The sequence below is a fragment of the Ranitomeya imitator genome, chromosome 3 (genome assembly GCF_032444005.1).
Source record: "Ranitomeya imitator isolate aRanImi1 chromosome 3, aRanImi1.pri, whole genome shotgun sequence".
Lineage (NCBI taxonomy): Eukaryota > Metazoa > Chordata > Amphibia > Anura > Dendrobatidae > Ranitomeya > Ranitomeya imitator.
Window position 1 is genome coordinate 785,671,846 of NC_091284.1, and position 22,623 is coordinate 785,694,468.

A 22,623-nucleotide genomic window follows, 5' to 3' on the forward strand; every position below is an offset into this window, starting at 1 on the left:
TGATCCGCTCACATGGCCGGCATCCCCGATTCCAAGGCGATCCCACTGTCGGAGGACACGGTGATGGATCTGAATCATTCCCTGAAGTGCCTCCATGGTTCCGTCACAATCTCCTCCCGAAATCACCTAATTTCCTGTTAGCTTCCAACACGTAACTTCCGGTGGAACATCACGTGCGAGTTTTAAAGTGCTCGTCGGGGCTCGACCGTGTACTCCTATGTCCGCGAGAAAAGTAAGCTCCCGGCCCGGACAGCGGGACAGACTCTCAAAATCGGGACTGTCCTGCTGGATCCAGGACGGTTGGGAGGTATGAAATTCGCTCCTCACCATTCACCGACTTCGTACACGCACAGCTCCTCACAGCTCATACACACACGTTTCCACTTTGTATTCCTTGTACACACACAGCTCTGCTCCGTACACCTCGCGCACACATACGGCTCCACTCAGTGCACATGCAGCTCTGCTCCGTACACCTTGTATACATGTGGCCACGCTACGTACCCCTCGTACACACATGGCTCCACTCCGTAAACCTTGTACACATGCAGCTCTGCTCCATACACCATGTACTTAAGCGGCTCCGCGCCGTACACACAAGGCTCTGCTCCGCTCGGTACATACATGGCTCAGCTCTGTACACTTCGTACACACAGGGCTCCATTTCACACATCCCGTACAGATCCTGCTCCGCTCTACACCCGTACACACGGCTCTGCTCCGTACACCAAGCACACACACGGCTCTGCTCCATAAACCTTGTACACACACGGCTCCCCTCCGTACACCACGTACTTATGCGGCTCCGTGCCATACACCCCGTAGACACACGGCTCTGCTCCGTACACATACACGGCTCAGCTCCATACTCTTCGTACACCCTGTACACACACGGCTCCGCTCCATACACCTCGTACACATGCGGCTCCGCTCCATACACCTTATACACACGCGGCTCGCTCCGTACACCTCGCACACATGCGGCTCCGCTCCGTACACCTCGCACACACGCGGCTCCGCTCCGTACACCTCGTACACACGCGGCTCCTCTCCATACACCTCGTACACATGCGGCTCCGCTCCATACACCTCGTACACACACGGCTCTGCTCTGTACACTTCGTACACACATGGCTCTGCTCCGTACACCTCGTACACACACGGCTCTGCTCTGTACACCTCATACACACACGGCTCTGCTCCGTACACCTCGCACACACATGGCTCCGCTCCGTACACCTCGCACACACGGCTCCGCTGCATCCACACTGTAAACCCCTCCTGACCCCACACATAAACTTCCCCTCATCCAGCACCAAGACAACCAGCACAGCAGAGTCCTACATGCATACACTGAGGCCACTTATCATGTGACCCTTGACTCCTCCCCTCCTGTGACCTCATCACAGGTCCTGTGTGCACAGAAACCAGAACAGCCTTCTTTGAGCAGCCCAAGCAGATGCAGGAGAGGAGCAGCTTCAGGACCTGTGATGATGTCACGATCACATGACCGGTCACGTGAGGCGGGGAAGGCTGGAAGGAAGGATTCAGGACGCAAATTCAGTTACTATAGCGGCAGAATCTGCCGCCCCCTCTCTCTATTGAAGGCAGTGCCCCTTGAGGCAAAGTACTCAACTTGCCACATGGTAGCGACGCCCCTTGCTCCAGCGATGTCGACAGTGCTATTCCTAGCGGGTCACATGTTGGTGTCTCGTGCCCGCTACAGCTAATGAATGGCCGCGCGTCAACTGCAGCCTTTACTATTTAGTCAGAGCGGACGTCCACCCTCATGGAACATTAGTGGGCTGAAGTCCAAGAGCAGCCGGCTCGTTGGCTGAAGGGGGCTTGTGACACAACAATTCACTTTACGCTTCGGGAACAAGGGTGCCAACATCACCGGAGTGGCACTTCCCTATGGGTGTTCTTATCTCATCTCATTGGGGTCTTGGGAATATATATCAATGACCTTCTAACACTTTCTACAACCAAATGCTTCCATGTTGTCAATTTAGCTTTATTTTGGGTTCTTGCGAAGAGGCAGAACGTTCGGTCAACTTTTAGGACCTGTTTAATGAAGAACAAGCTAAATTGTCCTCCTCTTTAACAACCTTGGTTTACACCTTTAATGTAGATTAATTTTAATTGTAGATTCATCTTACATATACCTTTATTTTATAATGTAGGAATGGACTGTAACACATAAATGTTGGCGATCGCCCACTGATAAATCACCGATGCCCACACCATGAAGGGTTACCAGCTAGAGTTATCCGCTTGTCAGCCATATGGTGAGGTCTTCAGAGAATCTACAGCTCATAGTGTTTCATTGCCTTAGGAGCTTATAAAATAACTTTTACGCTCTTGTAAAAATTGATCGCCTCTTACACAGCGCCGGCAGCAGTGGTGTCACATGGGAAAAGTAAATGGCTGTAAGGCAAGATAAAAAAAGAGGCAGATAATGAGATGCATTGTACAAAGATAACACGTCAATAACTTCATGACAACTTTTTTTTTTAAATTAACTTTTTGCCCTCCAAGTTGTAATAGAAGACCTGACAACCTTCTCTAATGTTTCTGCTGTGTCAATAGACTGATTGGAAGTTCTTTGATGATTTTTTAAAATAATTTCTTAAATTAGGCTGCATTCACACCCAGCGTTTTTGCAGCATTTTGTTTTTCTGCTTTTTTCTGCAGAAAAGAAGCAGCTTTTTACAGTACTGGGAAAAGCTATGAGATTTCCAAAATATCATGAACTCTTTTTTTTTTTTCTTCCAGTTTTTTTCTTTCAGTACTGCAGTGTTTTTAGTTATCTTGAAGACACAAAAGAGCATAGTAGAACCAAAAACACTCAGTTTCAAAAAATCACAGTAATCCGGGAGTGCTAGTAAAAAGATGTAAAAAACAGGGTATTTGGTTGATACGTTTTTTGCAAAAAATGTATACTAAGCTGCTCCACCAAACGTCAAGGTATACCCATATAGAGCAGTCCTAACTGATGTATATATAATCCCTATCTGATGTATTTAAAAACCTGATCATCTGTATATTACCTGTGTGAACAGGGTTCAGAGAGGAAAAGTCCATGTGGACATGCTGAGTGTTCCTGTTTTTAATAATCTGCAACATGTTAATTCTTTCAGCACGTTTGTAGCATTTTTTCACCGATAGAAAACAATGAAAAAGTGCAAAAACGCTGCAAAAAAATGCATCAAATGGGTTTTGTTGTATTTTTTTGTGTTTTTGGTTAAAAGTTTTACTTACCGTAGTTAAACATATGCTGTAGAGAAATTAAACATATTGCACAACAAAGAAAGGCACAAAAAATCAGCAAAACGTAGCATTTGTGCTGCCAAGAGAGCAGGTTTTGATGGCAGAAATAACGCTGCAGAAACACGGCATGTGGACACAGCCTAAGGATATGTACACATGTTGAGTAATTGCAGCAGATTTTTCTACTGGAAAAAAACAGAGTGTCGGCAGGAAAAACGCTGCAAAAAAAACCCAAAAACGCTTGTTTTGATTCGTTGATTCGTTTTTGCTTATGATTTTTTTGTCCATTCATTTGAAGGGATGAAAAATGCTAAAAGAATTGTCGCACTACATATTTGAAGGTGCACTTTACGGGTTTAAATATGCACTGGAAAAACAAGCAGTGTGTTTCAGAAAACTTTGCTGGCACTATAAAACCCTGCATTTTTTTTCCACAGCAAAATTGTATGGAAAAAACACTGCAAAAACACAACGTGTGCACAAATCCTTAGATTTAATAACTATTGGGTTGATTGAAAATCAAGAAAGGTCCAGGCATAAAGTTATTGAAGAGATACCATCCATTTGCTATGGGACCCTTGAGAAGATGGCATTCAGCTTTGGAAAGTCACACCTGTCGGGTGGCTTGTATGGAGAAAATTTGTCCTTCAAAAACTGGGATAGGGGAGGAAATGGCAAAACATATTTGGCACCTGAGAAAGTAATTTGGGTGAGGGGTCCTTATCCTATTCCGAGGGCTCAGACCCATTTTTACAACAACCTTTTTAGGGATAAATTTAAAAAAATACACATAGTGCCAATGGAAAGAGGCACATGCATGATTGGCCACCTCCTCACTTCTTCTTGGCTGGACAGGATCTCTAGCAGGACATCAAGGAAACCCTGCGATAGCTAGAGGTGAGGATCCCAAAGATGAGCAGTGTATACCAGACCCATATAAATAATGACTACCAAGGTCTTCCTTGCCCAACTATAGGATGCATGGTGGACCATAAGTTAGAATTAGGGCTCATACTCACTTGCGAGCAAAACGGACGAGTGCAATCCGATAAAAAAATCGGCGGATTGCACTCAGACCAATGTTATTCAATAAGTGACATCTCATTTGCGATATTTTTCTCAGCCGAAATCGGACTGAGAAAAAAATCGCAGCAGGCTGCGATTTGCGGTGACTCTCGCCAATGCAAGTCAATGGGGGCGATAAAAAAAATGCACGGAATACGGACCATCCGTTTTCCGCCCGTTTTTTACAGATACCTTACCATTCTGTGGCATAGAACACTGTAAATGGTCCTGTAAATGATTGTAAAAAAAATAGTTGCAGAGAAAAAAAACGCATTGCATACGGATGTAAAACGGATGGTGCGATTGAAAATCGCATTGAACTCGCATGACAATCGCATAGTTTGCATCCTATTTTTTCGGTCCAGATTATGGACCGTTTTTTTTTTCTTGCAAGTGAGTATGAGCCCTTAGCCTGGGTCTTATAAGACATATGGACTCACTGAACAACTAGTTTTTCTTCTTTGGAAGAACTGTTTTGGTAGGATTGGAGCATGGGTGGATCAGACTCTCTGTCCCCAAATGCGATAAACCCTGAGGCACGTGCCTTTTGTGCCCTCCTATAATTGGGCACTAACTATATTTATAGTAATTGTCAACGTAGCTGAAAAGCTAAAAAAGAGACTTTGTTTTTCTTTCAGACAAGTTTTATGACCCAAGATTTCATCCAAAGAGATATTGAAGCAGCTGTTATTCTTCAGTCTAGATCTCAATTACCCTCTTGGCACAGGGCATAGTTGCTTTTTCTGCTTTACTTATTTGATCACATTATAGGGAGCCCAGCCTGGAGGAATGCGCATTAACACTCAGATTGGGTTTCTATCTGATATCGATCCATGAACCTGCAGTTTTATTTGCTTTTTCTGACTTTACAATTCTCACCTGTATGTTAAAATATGAACTTTTCAATTCACTTTTTTTGGTGTTTAGAAGAGTGAGTGAAATGATGTGCCTTGAGGCTCCTTCTCTGACCATTAAGCAGGTTGATAACTTTATACAATTGTGGCAAAGTCTATGAAGACCCAAGGGCAAATAATTTCAAGGTCAAATCTTCCATTGTTACAAAGGTGGAAAGTGAGACTTAAATTAAGTATTTGATACACTGCCAAGTTTTCCCATCTACAAAGAATGGAGAGGTCTGTAATTTTTATCGTAGGTACCTTAAACTTGTGAGAGTGTCAATCTTCCTTGGTCTGGGGTTCCATGCAAGAACTCGTCTCGTGGGGTGAAGATGACTCGGACAAAGGTCAGTAATCAGTCCAGAACTACAAGGGTGGACCTGGTCAATGACCTGAAAAGACCAAGGACTACAGTCAAATATTACCATTAGTAACACACTATGCTGTCATGGATTAAAATCCTGCAGGGAACGCAAGGTCTCCCTGCTCACGCCAGCAACATGTCCATTCCAGTTTGAAGTTCGTCAATGACTATCGGGATGATCCAGAGGAGGCATGGGAGAAGATCATGTTGTCAGATGAGTCAAAAATAGAACATTTTGGTATCAACTCCACTCCCTGTGTTTGGAGGAAGAAGAAGGATAAATATATCTCAAAAAACACCGCCCCAACCGTGAAATATGGTGGGGGAAACATCATACTTTGGGGGCTTTTCTGCAAAGGGGACAGTATGGCTGCATCGTATTGAAGGTAAGATGGTTAATGTATCACAAGAGTTTGGCCAACAACCTCCTTCCCTCAGTAAGAGTATTGAAGATGGGTCATGGCAGGGTCTTCCAACATGAAAATGACCCAAAACACACAGCCACGTCAACTAAGGAGTGGCTCAGTAAGAAGCATTTCAAGGTCCTAGAGTGGTCTAGCCAGTCTCCAGACCTGAACCCAATAGAAAATCTTTGGAGGGAGGTGAAACTCAATGTTGCCCAGTGACATCCCCAAAACATTAAAAATCTGGAGAAGATCTGTATGGAGGAGTGGGCCAAAATCCCTGCTGCAGCGTGTGCAAACTTGGTCAAGAACTACAGGAAACATCTAACCTCTGTAATTGCAAACAAAGGTTTCTGTATCAAACATTAAGTTCTGTTTTTCTATTGTATCAAATACTTATTTCATACAATAAAATGCAAATTAATTATGTAAAAATCATGCAAAGCGATTTTCTGATCTTTTTTTTATTCTGGGTCTCATAGTTGAAGTGTACCTACAATAAAAACTACAGACCTCTCCATTCTTTGTAGGTGGGAAAACTTGCAAAATTGGCAGTGTATCAAATACTTATTTTCCCCACTGTATATATTTTTATCCATGTAATCATCTCCTTTAAATATAAGAGTGATACATCAATGATGCAATTATAGAAAGGACACAGGCGACCATAAATGGTGCCCTACGATATATGGTATTCCGCTCATGGCTGACTCTGTTGTTGGATTGTTCTCGTTGGTAATTGGAGTAATTCTGACAATAGACGTTTATTAGGCAATATTCTTAATTGAACTGCAGTTCCAGGAAGCAGCAGAAAAGTTAAAGTTGATTGACAGGCGTGCGATCTAGGAGGGATGATGCTGGATTTCTGTCTAAGATTTTTAGTTTTGCAATGAGCACGATTTCGCACATCTAGAGGATAATTCGGAATTGGGAGCAAAGTTTCTTTTCTATGTTGTAATTCTACATACTTAAGATCTCATGATGGTAAAGATCAGAGGCCTGATACACGATGTTCTTTCATTTATTAGCAGCTTATAGAATGGCAATAACTTAACCTAGGTGAGTTGTTGTAGCGCTGGTGAGGCTCTGCCGGATGTTTTCTTGCTCACAGAATTATTTATAAGACGTGTAATGTTGCAGGTCAAGTACATTAACTTTTACTACATTCCTAGTGTAAGAAATAAACTCACATAAAAGGCAAAAAAAGACGTAAAATCACATAAAAGACATAAACTTATGGTGATGTATGTTTGTCCATAACATACTGGTGTGCACTATGGAGGGTTTCCAAAGAACTGAAAATGTTAATTTTTGAAGCTCAAGAAGAAAAATAAAGGGGTTGCAGAGGGAACAGAGTAGAAAAAAAATAATTTGATATCCTACTGGTACATATTTTGGCCAAATATAATTTGAATTATATCCCAATCATTGGTCATGTGACGCTTAGTCTTGTCTTCCATGACATGCCCAATTGCATGTTGTATATTATGATTTTCTCCTGCTTAAGTGATGTCACAAACACCTTCAATCTCAAGCACAGACACATGGGTTCAGAGCTGGGACGTGTTCCATGAGTGAGAACACCCATCAAAAAAACTCCAAAAACAGGGGGTTTTCTAAGAATTTAAGAATCTGGACTAATTTATTAAATAAAACTAAGTTATAAGCACAGTTTATTGCCCTAGAGTCTTGGACATATTTGGACCCCTTGAAAGAATGGAAAGTGAGTACCAAAGCTGACTAATTATTCTGTCCAGCCAGTACACTACTGCCTCCACCTTGTGCCAGTCACTGCACCGTTTGCGCATCTCCTATAGAATACAATAAAAACCTATTTTTGCCTACAAAGCCTTTGCTACACTGACCTACATTTCGCCCTCATGTTCTTCCCTCTGCTAATGAACTAAGACCAAGGCAATGCGTAGGGTTAAACAACGACTGTCAGGCAACATTCTTGGCACGTGGCGGTCATTTAATACTCTGTCATAATTGTAGAGGAAAAGACACTTAGGCCGCACATCAGAAAAATCATATGTTGATTCTATGCCACTAGGTAAAATTTTACAAAGCTGAGCATGAGGTTCTTAGGCTAACATTCTGATCAGGCTGTATGAAGCTGTAGTGTGAACATAAAAATGGATATTTTGAGTCCATATTGAAATATACAGAATGCATTCAGACCATGACAGAGCATCATTGCTGGTCATACATTTAAAGTCAGACAATGTTCAAAGTGACACAATCTTGAGAACTGTTTACTTATTGTCTGAAAGCTTTTAACTCACAAACAGTTCTATGTTTCTCTATGTTTGTTTGTTGTTATTGTAAAACATGAAGGTTTATTTAACCTCTGTCTGTTGTGGACTTACCTAATCCTTTGGAGCTTTTATATTCTGTGGTTTATTGCCCCCTTGTCTGATGTTTGCCTGGTTTCTCTGATTCATCTTACTCCCAAAAGCTGGCCACTAGAGGGCAGAGGCTGAAACCAGAGTTACACAGTGTAAATCACTATATAAGGCAAGAGAAACATGACATAAGAAGGAGAAAGTTGGGTACCTGTACATGTACAGTGTTGTGATACCTGCATAAGTGGGGACGCCCATGCAGTGTTGTGAATTTCCCAGGGGTTCTCTGTCTTGGTGTTGCTTCTCTGATATTCCAGACGGATAATGTTTAAAGGGAACCTGTCACCCCGTTTTTTGAGATTGAGATATAAATACTGTTAAATAGGGCCTGAGCTGTGCGTTACTATAGTGTATGTAGTGTACCCTGATTCCCTACCTATGCTGAGAAATACATTACCAAAGTCGCCGTTTTCGCCTGTCAATCAGGATGGTCAGGTCGGATGGGCGTGGTGACATCACTCTTTTCTTTCCCAGCTTTCCGTTGGTGACGTAGTGGTGTGCGCATGTCCAAGTTCCGAATTCCCTGCGCGAACGTGAAGAAACAGCGCGCGATCTGCGCTGTTATCCCTTTCATCGGTGGGGGCGGCCATCTTCCTGGGGCCGCGCGTGCGCAGATGGAGTGCTCTGCTGCACGGGGCTTCAGGAAAATGGCCGCGGGATGCCGCGCGTGCGCAGAAGAGATCGCGGCGGCCATTTTCCCAAAGCCGAGATGCAAACTCGGCTTTGGGAAAATGGCCGCCGCGATCTCTAATGCGCATGCGCGGCATCCCGCGGCCATTTTCCTGAAGCCCCGTGCAGCAGAGCACTCCATCTGCGCACGCGCGGCCCCAGGAAGATGGCCGCCCCACCGATGAAAGGGATAACAGCGCAGATCGTGGGATCAGGGATTCAAGCTTCAGGAGGCTAATTTGCATATTCCTGGTGCCTTCTGGGAGAAGCGAAGTCTCCCTAAGCTAGAAGATCGTTGGGTACAGCCGGGACCAGCTGCTTCGAAAGCATCCCCAAACCAGGGATTCAAGCTTCAGGAGGCTAATTTGCATATTCCAGGTGCCTTCTGGGAGAAGCGAAGTCTCCCTAAGCTAGAAGATCGTTGGGTACAGCCGGGACCAGCTGCTTCGAAAGCATCCCCAAACCAGGGATTCAAGCTTCAGGAGGCTAATTTGCATATTCCAGGTGCCTTCTGGGAGAAGCGAAGTCTCCCTAAGCTAGAAGATCGTTGGGTAAAGCCGGGACCAGCTGCTTCGAAAGCATCCCCAAACCAGGGATTCAAGCTTCAGGAGGCTAATTTGCATATTCCAGGTGCCTTCTGGGAGAAGCGAAGTCTCCCTAAGCTAGAAGATCGTTGGGTACAGCCGGGACCAGCTGCTTCGAAAGCATCCCCAAACCAGGGATTCAAGCTTCAGGAGGCTAATTTGCATATTCCAGGTGCCTTCTGGGAGAAGCGAAGTCTCCCTAAGCTAGAAGATCGTTGGGTACAGCCGGGACCAGCTGCTTCGAAAGCATCACCAAACCAGGGATTCAAGCTTCAGGAGGCTAATTTGCATATTCCAGGTGCCTTCTGGGAGAAGCGAAGTCTCCCTAAGCTAGAAGATCGTTGGGTACAGCCGGGACCAGCTGCTTCGAAAGCATCACCAAACCAGGGATTCAAGCTTCAGGAGGCTAATTTGCATATTCCAGGTGCCTTCTGGGAGAAGCGAAGTCTCCCTAAGCTAGAAGATCGTTGGGTACAGCCGGGACCAGCTGCTTCGAAAGCATCACCAAACCAGGGATTCAAGCTTCAGGAGGCTAATTTGCATATTCCAGGTGCCTTCTGGGAGAAGCGAAGTCTCCCTAAGCTAGAAGATCGTTGGGTACAGCCGGGACCAGCTGCTTCGAAAGCATCACCAAACCGCGCGCCTTACGGCGCGCAAATTTTTGCCTGTAGGACATTATTGCAAGAGAGCTTGGCTGAGTAGATTACACAAGAAGGAAAACACACAGCAAGTCAGCAGGATCTAGGAGCAACATGGCAGATGTGACAACCTACATGGTGAGCTGCAGCATGTGCTACATGTTCACAGATCGACCAGAAGAAGAATCCAATTTCACCTGTCAGAAGTGTAGACTAGTGGCCCTTTTAGAAGAAAAGGTGCGGGGTCTGGAAGAAAGAATAGCAACTTTGAAACTCATCAAAGAGAATGAAGACTTTCTAGACAGAACAGAAGCATCTCTACTGGTCACAGAAGGTGCAAAAAGTGTCAGAGAACCTCCAAAAGCAGATGAGTGGAAGCATGTGACCAAAAGAAGCAAGAAGACCATGGAGAAATCACCAACCACACAACTGAAGAACCGATATCAAATCTTTGTAGAGGATGAAGATGGCACACCTAAGAATGAAGCAATACCAGCAAGCAAAAAAGAAAAGGGCACACAGCAACAAGTGACAGCAAAAAGTACAGCCAAGAAGCAACGAAGAGTGGTGGTGGTGGGAGACTCACTACTGAGAGGCACCGAAGCAGCCATCTGCAGACCGGACATAACTGCAAGAGAAGTATGCTGCCTTCCAGGTGCGATGATCAAGGATGTGACCGATAGGATACCAAAGCTCTTCAGCTCCAAGGACGTCCACCCATTTCTTCTGATACATGTTGGCACCAATGACACGGCAAGGAAGGACCTACCGACAATCTGCAAGGACTTTGAAGAGTTGGGGAAGAAAGTAAAGGAACTGGATGCACAGGTAGTTTTTTCTTCTATCCTTCCAGTAGACGGGCATGGCACCAGGAGATGGAACAGGATCCTTGATGCAAACAACTGGCTAAGACGATGGTGCAGACAACAAGGATTTGGATTCCTAGACCACGGTGTGAATTACTGGTATGATGGACTCCTCGCCAGAGACGGACTACACCTCAACAAACCTGGGAAACACACATTCGCCAGAAGACTCGCTACACTCATCAGGAGGGCGTTAAACTAGAAGAAGAGGGGACGGGAAGAAAAACATTAGACTCGAACAAAGACGACCCAGGAAAACATACTCAGAAGGGAGGTAAGAACATTTCTAAAACAATCCACAGTGAGGAGATTGGAACAAAACAAAATCCTCTAAACTGCATGCTCGCAAACGCCAGAAGCCTGACAAACAAGATGGAAGAACTAGAAGCAGAAATATCTACAGGTAACTTTGACATAGTGGGAATAACCGAGACATGGTTAGATGAAAGCTATGACTGGGCAGTTAACTTACAGGGTTACAGTCTGTTTAGAAAGGATCGTAAAAATCGGAGAGGAGGAGGGGTTTGTCTCTATGTAAAGTCTTGTCTAAAGTCCACTTTAAGGGAGGATATTAGCGAAGGGAATGAGGATGTCGAGTCCATATGGGTTGAAATTCATGGAGGGAAAAATGGTAACAAAATTCTCATTGGGGTCTGTTACAAACCCCCAAATATAACAGAAAGCATGGAAAGTCTACTTCTAAAGCAGATAGATGAAGCTGCAACCCATAATGAGGTCCTGGTTATGGGGGACTTTAACTACCCGGATATTAACTGGGAAACAGAAACCTGTGAAACCCATAAAGGCAACAGGTTTCTGCTAATAACCAAGAAAAATTATCTTTCACAATTGGTGCAGAATCCAACCAGAGGAGCAGCACTTTTAGACCTAATACTATCTAATAGACCTGACAGAATAACAAATCTGCAGGTGGTTGGGCATTTAGGAAATAGCGACCACAATATTGTGCAGTTTCACCTGTCTTTCACTAGGGGGACTTGTCAGGGAGTCACAAAAACATTGAACTTTAGGAAGGCAAAGTTTGAACAGCTTAGAGATGCCCTTAATCTGGTAGACTGGGACAATATCCTCAGAAATGAGAATACAGATAATAAATGGGAAATGTTTAAGAACATCCTAAATAGGCAGTGTAAGCGGTTTATACCTTGTGGGAATAAAAGGACTAGAAATAGGAAAAACCCAATGTGGCTAAACAAAGAAGTAAGACAGGCAATTAACAGTAAAAAGAAAGCATTTGCACTACTAAAGCAGGATGGCACCATTGAAGCTCTAAAAAACTATAGGGAGAAAAATACTTTATCTAAAAAACTAATTAAAGCTGCCAAAAAGGAAACAGAGAAGCACATTGCTAAGGAGAGTAAAACTAATCCCAAACTGTTCTTCAACTATATCAATAGTAAAAGAATAAAAACTGAAAATGTAGGCCCCTTAAAAAATAGTGAGGAAAGAATGGTTGTAGATGACGAGGAAAAAGCTAACATATTAAACACCTTCTTCTCCACGGTATTCACGGTGGAAAATGAAATGCTAGGTGAAATCCCAAGAAACAATGAAAACCCTATATTAAGGGTCACCAATCTAACCCAAGAAGAGGTGCGAAACCGGCTAAATAAGATTAAAATAGATAAATCTCCGGGTCCGGATGGCATACACCCACGAGTACTAAGAGAACTAAGTAATGTAATAGATAAACCATTATTTCTTATTTTTAGTGACTCTATAGCGACAGGGTCTGTTCCGCAGGACTGGCGCATAGCAAATGTGGTGCCAATATTCAAAAAGGGCTCTAAAAGTGAACCTGGAAATTATAGGCCAGTAAGTCTAACCTCTATTGTTGGTAAAATATTTGAAGGGTTTCTGAGGGATGTTATTCTGGATTATCTCAATGAGAATAACTGTTTAACTCCATATCAGCATGGGTTTATGAGAAATCGCTCCTGTCAAACCAATCTAATCAGTTTTTATGAAGAGGTAAGCTATAGACTGGACCACGGTGAGTCATTGGACGTGGTATATCTCGATTTTTCCAAAGCGTTTGATACCGTGCCGCACAAGAGGTTGGTACACAAAATGAGAATGCTTGGTCTGGGGGAAAATGTGTGTAAATGGGTTAGTAACTGGCTTAGTGATAGAAAGCAGAGGGTGGTTATAAATGGTATAGTCTCTAACTGGGTCGCTGTGACCAGTGGGGTACCGCAGGGGTCAGTATTGGGACCTGTTCTCTTCAACATATTCATTAATGATCTGGTAGAAGGTTTACACAGTAAAATATCGATATTTGCAGATGATACAAAACTATGTAAAGCAGTTAATACAAGAGAAGATAGTATTCTGCTACAGATGGATCTGGATAAGTTGGAAACTTGGGCTGAAAGGTGGCAGATGAGGTTTAACAATGATAAATGTAAGGTTATACACATGGGAAGAGGGAATCAATATCACCATTACACACTGAACGGGAAACCACTGGGTAAATCTGACAGGGAGAAGGACTTGGGGATCCTAGTTAATGATAAACTTACCTGGAGCAGCCAGTGCCAGGCAGCAGCTGCCAAGGCAAACAGGATCATGGGGTGCATTAAAAGAGGTCTGGATACACATGATGAGAGCATTATACTGCCTCTGTACAAATCCCTAGTTAGACCGCACATGGAGTACTGTGTCCAGTTTTGGGCACCGGTGCTCAGGAAGGATATAATGGAACTAGAGAGAGTACAAAGGAGGGCAACAAAATTAATAAAGGGGATGGGAGAACTACAATACCCAGATAGATTAGCGAAATTAGGATTATTTAGTCTAGAAAAAAGACGACTGAGGGGCGATCTAATAACCATGTATAAGTATATAAGGGGACAATACAAATATCTCGCTGAGGATCTGTTTATACCAAGGAAGGTGACGGGCACAAGGGGGCATTCTTTGCGTCTGGAGGAGAGAAGGTTTTTCCACCAACATAGAAGAGGATTCTTTACTGTTAGGGCAGTGAGAATCTGGAATTGCTTGCCTGAGGAGGTGGTGATGGCGAACTCAGTCGAGGGGTTCAAGAGAGGCCTGGATGTCTTCCTGGAGCAGAACAATATTGTATCATACAATTATTAGGTTCTGTAGAAGGACGTAGATCTGGGTATTTATTATGATGGAATATAGGCTGAACTGGATGGACAAATGTCTTTTTTCGGCCTTACTAACTATGTTACTATGTTACTATGTTAGGTCCCTAATTTAAAAGGTGCGGTAGAATGCACTGACCATCACTAAAGCGATAGCGCACCAGGAGGGGAGTGACCTGACGCCCCACTGGCAGCACCCATACTGCATGGCAAAGCCCTCATGGCTTCAGGCTACTCCACCCAATCTGGCTACTGTTGTGCAATGAATGATTCATAATAGATTTAATCAGGCCGCATAGGCTGCCAATGTTCTTGACAGCAGGCGTCCTGTTTACACAGGACAATGTGCTGCTGAGTACAATGATGTTTTGTGCAGTACAAAACAGCATTTCACCCAACTAATGAGCAGTTTGCTTGTTGGTTCAGTGATTGTCAGCATGTTTAGACTGCATGATAACTGTGCAGTGTAAATGAACCTTTACATCCTCCTTAATCTGAACCTCCCACTCCCACCTCCAAGGCATTTCTTATGCTGCACCAGTTCTTCGAATTGCACTACCCCAGTCAATCAGGTTAATTCCCAGCGTCAATAATTTTAAGTATACCATAGAAGCAAATCTTTTTCTCTGTTCTCATGTTTTGTATTTTCTTCCTTTATTCTTTCTATCAGCAGTTTTCCCCACACTAGATGCTGTCAGTAGCACTTTACATCCAGCACCGCCATCAGGGCATTACTGCCCTTACGGCTGTATGGGACCTGGTGAGCAGCAGAACAGAGGAATCAGAGAATCATAGAATCATAGAATGTTAGAGTTGGAAGGGACCTCCTGGGTCATCTGGTCCAACCACGTGCTCAAAGCAGGATTCACTAAATCATCCCAGACAGATGTCTTTCCAGCCTCTGAAGACTTCCATTGAAGGAGAACTCACGACCTCTCGTGGCAGCCTGTTCCACTCATTGATCACCCTACCTGTCAAAAAGTTTTTTCTAATATCTAATCTGTGTCTCATCCCATTCAGTTTCATCCCATTACTTCTAGTCTTTCCTTGTGCAAATGAGAATAAAGATGATCCTTCTACAATGTGACAGCCCTTGAGATATTTGTAGACAGCTATTAAGTCTCCTCTCAGTCTCCTTTTTTGCAAGCTAAACATTCCCAAATCCTGTAAACGTTCCTCATAGGACATGGTTTGCAGACCAGTCACCATTCTGGTCCTCTTCTCTGAACTTGCTCCAGTTTGTTGATGTCTTTTTTAAAATGTGGTGCCCAAAACTGGACCCAGTATTCCAGATGAGGTCTGACCAAAAGAGGAGTAGAGGGCAATAATGACTTCACGTGATCTAGACTGTATGCTTCTGTTAATACATCCCAGAATTGCATTTGCCTTCTTTGCTGCTGCATCACATTGTTGACTCATGTTCAGTTTATGATCTATTAGTATACTTGAGTCTTTTTCACATGTGCTGTTGCTTTGCCCTATTCCTCCCATTCTGTATATGCTTTTTTCATTTTTATTGCCCAGGAGGGTCTAGAGGTCTCTGGCCCCGCTCTTGTGCTTTTGCTCACCGGGACCCATAGGGCACTAAAATGCTCTGCGCTGCGGTGCACACGTCGGCGCAGGGGCCTGGGAGCTTTCTCAGAGCTCCACGGCTTTCTAACCTTGCTGGCTGCGGCACAGATCCCGCTCCCTCTACCTTCTCTGTACTTCGGTTAAGTGACCGCAAATACGCGACGACATCATCGCATACACGCCGACATGTACAAGGACGCTAGACGCTGAGTTGCACCTGCAGGTGATTGTCTGTGAGGAAAGTATGAAAAACGTTCCTCGTTTCTCTTTATAAAATGAATTAAATGGGTTAGGTAAGGAGGATGCACATGATGAAGTAGGGGGGAGACTGCACATGATGAAGTGTGTCTAAGGGGGAGTGCAAATTATGAAGTGTTTCTGAGGGGGACTGCAAATGATGAAGTGAGGGAGGATGGGGACTACAAATGATGAAGTTGAGGGGGATGGGGGACTGCAAATGATGAAGTGGGGGGAGGGGGACTGTAAATGATGAAGTGAGGGGGGAGTGCAAATCATGAAGTTAGGGGATGAGTGACTGAACATGATGAAGTAAGGGGGAGGGGGACTGCAAATTATGAAGTGAGGGGGATGGGGGAGTGCAAATGATGAAATGAGCGGGGAGTGCAAATCATGAAGTGAGGTGGGACATAGGACTGCATATAATGAAGTGTGTCTGAGGAAGGACTGCAAATGATAAGGTGGGGTAGGGGAGACTGCACATGATGAAGAGGAGGAGGGGATTGCACATGATGAAGTGTGTCTGAGGGAGACTGCAAATGATGAAGTGAGGGGGGACTGCAAATGATGAAGTGAGAGGGGAGGGGGACTGCAAATGCTGAAGTGAGAGGGGAGGGGGCCTGCAAACGATGAAGCCAGGGGGATGAGGGACTGAAAATGATGCAGTGGGGGGCTGAAAATGATTAAGTGAGGGTGAGAGACAGCAATTGAATTGAAGGTGGGGGGTGGGGAGAGCAAATGATGAATTGAAGGTGGGGGTGGGGAGAGGAAATAGTGACCTGGGGGAGAGCAAATAATGATGAATTTTTTAAGTGTGGGGGAGTAAATGATGTATTGATTGTGCGGGAGAGCAGATAATAATGAATAGAGGGTGGGAGAGAAAGACATTACAATGAATTGGGCAGAAGGGGCATGTAAATATAATGAATCGGGGAGGGGGAAGTATATACTGGGGGGGCATTGAGGATGCAATAACTGGGAATGAATTGGGGAAAGAGTACAGGTGCTAATTAATTTACATATTTTTAGATGATGAAAGCGGCTATTTATAGTTAGTGGGGGTGAGTCGCCCGCCAGGACTGTGGGGTACTCGGTACCGGGTCAGGTACTTAAAGGGACGTGCACGGCGGCGGCGACCCGGTCCGTGGCCCTGGGTGCCCATGTTAAAGGGAAAGTCTTTAAAGGGGTTTTTGAAATTAGGAAAGTTTGTGACGCCACATGTGATATTCAGTCAGGGATGACCCACGCTGCTTAAAGGGGTCCTCTGGGGTGATGTTACGGCAGCCAGATGATATAACTTCCCACAGGTGAAGTAGGTCCCCAGGGCTCCCGGTGAATAGATGGAAGATGGTGAGTGGTGCAGTAAAGAACGAAGGACACAGTTGTGTAGTCTTTTTATCTGGTTTACTGATGGTAGCAGGCAGTCACAGTCCAGCGCACCAGATCACAGGTACAGGCAGGGTCCGGCCAGCTTGGAAGCAAGTTCAGAGTCCAGCTTTATCAGGTGGAGGTAAAAGCCTTCCTTCTAGCGCTGTGTTGTTATAGTCCCTTAGTGCCTATGGCTTTGTAGCAAGGTCCTCTCAGTTATCTCTGTCCTTTGTTGAACTGGGACACAAACCCATATGACAGGTGACTCAAGCTTTCTTACAGGGTCTCTAGCACGACCCGGGCTCTATGTGTCACTGTGTCTCCTGGGTGTTAGGGCGAACAGGTGATGTATAATCCTGACGGTTTCTGCTATGTGTCTTAGAGTCCCACAAAAGCCTCGGTCTTCCGGCTACCTGTGTCTGTGCTCAATCAGGGACGTAGCCCAGTCCCAGCTATACTCCCCTGTTGTAACTCTCCTGTGCTTCGCTCTCCAGCATGTTAGCTAAAAGCTGTTCTTCCTTATGTATCTTGCCATGTAGGAGCTACAGCATTTCAGGCTGTGCGGCCCCTTCCCTCGTCCTTCTGCCTCAGACTGCTCCAGTCTGCTGTCTGGCACCAACTGTCTAAATCTTCCCAACTGCCTAGCAACTGCCTAGCAACTAACTCCTCCTCCTGACCAGAGAGAGCAGCTCACCTGAAGTTGGGTGCAGAGCTCCCCCTTCTGGCCTGGAGTCAGAACGGTGTTGTATGTGCTAGTTGCCTGTTAAAATGAATCCTCCATCGCTTCCAAGTGTGACATCACTCTCCCCATAAGGAAAGCAATGCCACTGTGACAGCCAGGACCCTGGGGCGTCACACTCCCCCCCCCCCATTAAGTCCAGTACTCCCAGACTAGGAAAAGAAAACAGTTACAGGTTATTAAAATGCATGCAAAATGTTTGTAAATGCATATAAACAGGGTAAACAGGTTAAAAACATGTAAACTTTGGCTTCCCTTTATGGGAGGTAACTAATTCTTGAACGTTGCAGGAACATATATACAAATGCAAAAAATAACTTTTGCTTCCCTTTATGGGAGGTTTCTTTCTTGAACGATACATAACACAAGTGCAAAAATTTTCTTCAAATGCACAACATTACATTTATAACACTTTTTCTTCTTGTTTTAGGTCAGGTCCTCAGGCCTCCATCCTCCTGGACTGGAGGTCAGCTGGATCTTCTCCTTTGAGGGCACTTGCATGGACTGCACAATTTTGGTTAAGGGCATAGTCCCATATACTGTCCTGCACCCTCTGTTCACATCCAAAGAATCTCATCCCTACCATTGCTGCAGTGCGAATGTCAAAATTGTCCTCCAGTCTGGCCAATATCTGCTCAACAGTTCCTTTTCCAATATCCGGCCAAGATTCCACTCCTCTCTGTGCTGCACCAACTAATTGGCCAGCTAGGGTGTCACATCCCTGCTGTTCCAACAGGGGGTACACCTGAAATAAGCTGCAGAGTCTTTCCTTAAAGTCACTCAATGCATAGGACTCCCTGGAACATTGGGGCAGCCAGGCCGCTCCAGGGATATATGGCATGGACAGCGGCAGTATGGGCGTTGTAGCTGCGGCGGGGTCCAACCGGCTTATTGGAGCTGCGGGCATTGCCAGACCTGGTGGCGGTATGGGGCCTGCAGGTGTGTCCACTGCGGGGCCTGGGGATACTATGGGGCTTGCGGCTGCGACCGCCACCAATCCTCCTCCTGGGGCAGACATGGCTTTTTCCCCCTTGCTAACCTTATAGAGGCCGGCATCTCTCTTCTGGAGGCTTTAGCATTTTCTCCGGTGCACGGTCTGCAGCAGTTCCTCTTGTCAGCGGTTGGGCGCTTCTCCCAGCCCTCCGTCCAGGGCCTCCGCACGACGTCTTCACTTGCGGCTCTGCTGCATGGTGTCCCCACCCGCGGCCCCTCTCGCAGCACGGCACCTGCCTTCTCTTCGCACTCTCTTCAGGCTACGCCCACAAAGGCACTCCCCTCTTTTTCCTGCGCTCCTCATGGCGCTCCTTCTGGTGGCTGTTGGCGGTTATTTTTAAAACAAAGTGCGCGCACCGTGTGGCGCAATTATGGTGGTGACGCAGTAATTGCGATTTTTGATGGCGATGTTTTAGAAACCCATTAAAGTCTCTGGTACACAATTCAATAAAGTCTCTCTAGTTTCTCAATAAAGCACAGTTTCTTAGGCGCACAAGACCCAGTTTGCTGGGTCAGTCTATCCTGTTCGTGACGCCAAATTGAGTCACCTGCCAGGACCGTGGGGTACTCTGTACTGGGTCTGGTACTTAAAGGGATGCGACACGACGGCGGTGACCCGGTCTGTGGCCCTGGGCACCCATGTTAAAAGGAAGGTCTTTAAAGGGGTTTGAAATTAGGAAAGTTCGTGATGCCACCTGTGGTATTCGGTCAGGGATGACCAACGCTGCTTAAAGGGGTTCTCTGGGGTGATGTTATGACAGACAGATAATATAACTTCCCACAGGTGGAGTAGGTCCCCAGGGCTCCCGGTGAATAGATGAAAGATTGTGAGTGGTGCAGTAAAGAATGAAGGACACAGTTGTGCAGTCTTTTTACCTGGTTTACTGATGGTAGCAGGCAGCCACAGTCCAGCGCATCAGATTACAGGTACAGGCAGGGTCCGGCTGGCTTGGAAGCGAGTTCAGAGTCCAGCTTTATCACGTGGAGTTAAAAGCCTTCCTTCTAGCGCTGTGTTGTTATAGTCCCTTACTGCCTATGGCTTTGTAGCAAGGTCCTCTCAGTTATCTCTGTCCTTTGTTGAACTGGGACACAAACTCATATGACAGGTGACTCAAGCTTTTTTACAGGGTCTCTCTCATGACCCGGGCTCTATGTGTCACTGTGTCTCCTGGGTGTTAGGGCGAACAGGTGATGTATAATCTAGCTGTCCTGCCGGTTTCTGCTATGTGTCTTAGAGTCCCAAAAAAGCCTCGGTCTTCCGGCTACCGGTGTCTGCGCTCAATCAGGGATGTGGCCCAGTCCCAGCTATTCTCCCCTGTTGTAACTCTCCAGCACGTTAGCTAAAAGCTGTTCTTCCTTCTGTATCTCGCCATCTAGGAGCTACAGCACCTCAGGCTTCCCTCTTCCTTCTGCCTCAGACTGCTCCAGTCTGCTGTCTGGCACCAACTGTCTAAATCTTCCCAACTGCCTAGCAACTAACTCCTCCTGACCAGAGAGATCAGCTCCCCTGAAGTTGGATGTAGAGCTCCCCCTTCTGGCCTGGAGTCAGAACGGTATTGTATGTGCTAATTACCTGTTAAAAGGAATCCTCCATTGCTTCCAAGCCTGCCATAGCTCTCCCCATAAGGAAAACAATGCCACTGTGACAGCCAGGACCCTGGGGCGCCACAGGGGCACAGTGGTAGATTATAATTTATATTTGAAATGGTGGGTTGCATAATATATAATTATATATTAATGGTGGGTGCACATTTGTATTCAGCTACAGTTAGGTCCATATATATTTGGACAGAGACAACATTTTTCTAATTTTGGTTATAGACAATACCACAATGAATTTTAAGCAAAACAATTCAGATGCAGTTGAAGTTCAGACTTTCAGCTTTCATTTGAGGGTATCCACATTAAAATTGGATGAAGGGTTTAGGAGTTTCAGCTCCTTAACATGTGCCACCCTGTTTTTAAAGGGACCAAAAGTAATTGGACAATTGACTCCGAGGCTATTTCATGGACAGGTGTGGGCAATCCCTTCGTTATGTCATTCTCAATTAAGCACATAAAAGGCCTGGAGTTGATTTGAGGTGTGGTGCTTGCATTTGGAAGGTTTTGCTGTGAAGTAAACATGCGGTCGTTGGAGCTTTCCATGCAGGTGAAACAAGCCATCCTTAAGCTGCGAAAACAGAAAAAAAAACATCCGAGAAATTGCTACAATATTAGGAGTGGCAAAATCTACAGTTTGGTACATCCTGAGAAAGAAAGAAATCACTGGTGAACTCATCAATGCAAAAAGACCTGGGCGCCCACGGAAGACATCAGTGGTAGATGATAGCAGAATAATCTCCAGGGTGAAGAGAAACCCCTTCACAACAGCCAACCAAGTGAACAACACTCTCCAGGAGGTCGGCATATCAATATCCAAATCTACCATAAAGAGAAGACTGCATGAAAGTAAATACAGAGGGTTCACTGCACGGTGCAAGCCACTCATAAGTATCAAGAATAGAAAGGCTAGACTGGACTTTGCTAAAAACATCTAAAAAAGCCAGCACAGTTCTGGAAGAACATTCTTATGACAGATGAAACCAAGATCAACCTCTACCAGAATGATGGAAAGAGAAAAGTATGGCGAAGGCGTGGTACAGCTCATGATCCAAAGCATACCACATCATCTGTAAAACACGGCGGAGGCAGTGTGATGGCTTGGGCATGCATAGCTGCCAGTGGCACTGGGTCACTAGTGTTTATTGATGATGTGACACAGGACAGAAGTAGCCGAATGAATTCTGAGGTATTCAGAGCCATACTGTGTGCTCAGATCCAGCCAAATGCAGCCAAACTGATTGGTCGCCGTTTCATACTACAGATGGCAATGACCCAAAACATAAAGCCAAAGCAACCCAGGAGTTTATTAAAGCAAAAAAGTGGAATATTCTGGAATGGTCAAGTCAGTCACCTGATCTAATCCCAATTGAGCAGCATTTCACTTGTTAAAGACTAAACTTCAGACAGAAAGGCCCACAAACAAACAGCAACTTAAAACCACCGCAGTGAAGGTCTGGCAGAGCATCAAACAGGAGTAAACACAGCGTCTGGTGATGTTCATGAGTTCAAGACTTCAGGCAGTCATTGCCAACAAAAAGTTTTCAACCAAGTACTAAAAATGAACATTTTATTTAAAATTATTTATTCTGTTAAATTACTTTTGGTCCCTTTAAAAACAGGGTGGCACATGTTGAGGAGCTGAAACTCCTAAACCCTTCATCCAATTTTAATGTGGATACCCTCAAATGAAAGCTGAAAGTCTGAACTTCAACTGCATCTGAATTGTTTTGTTTAAAATTCATTGTGGTAATGTCTATAACCAAAATTATAAAAATGTTGTCTCTGTCCAAATATATATGGACCTAACTGTATGTAGTGTA

General features: G+C 44.9%; 1 long non-coding RNA gene across 1 annotated transcript; it reads right to left on the bottom strand.

Annotated features, from left to right (window-relative positions):
• Window positions 1-2,010: 2,010 nt before the first annotated feature.
• Window positions 2,011-20,142, bottom strand: LOC138672356 (uncharacterized). Its single transcript, XR_011319722.1, has 3 exons — window positions 20,078-20,142; window positions 8,369-8,478; window positions 2,011-2,427 (listed from the first exon to the last, which is right to left on the bottom strand). It is a non-coding gene; the product is annotated as an uncharacterized lncRNA (long non-coding RNA).
• Between the last annotated feature and the right edge of the window lie 2,481 nt (window positions 20,143-22,623).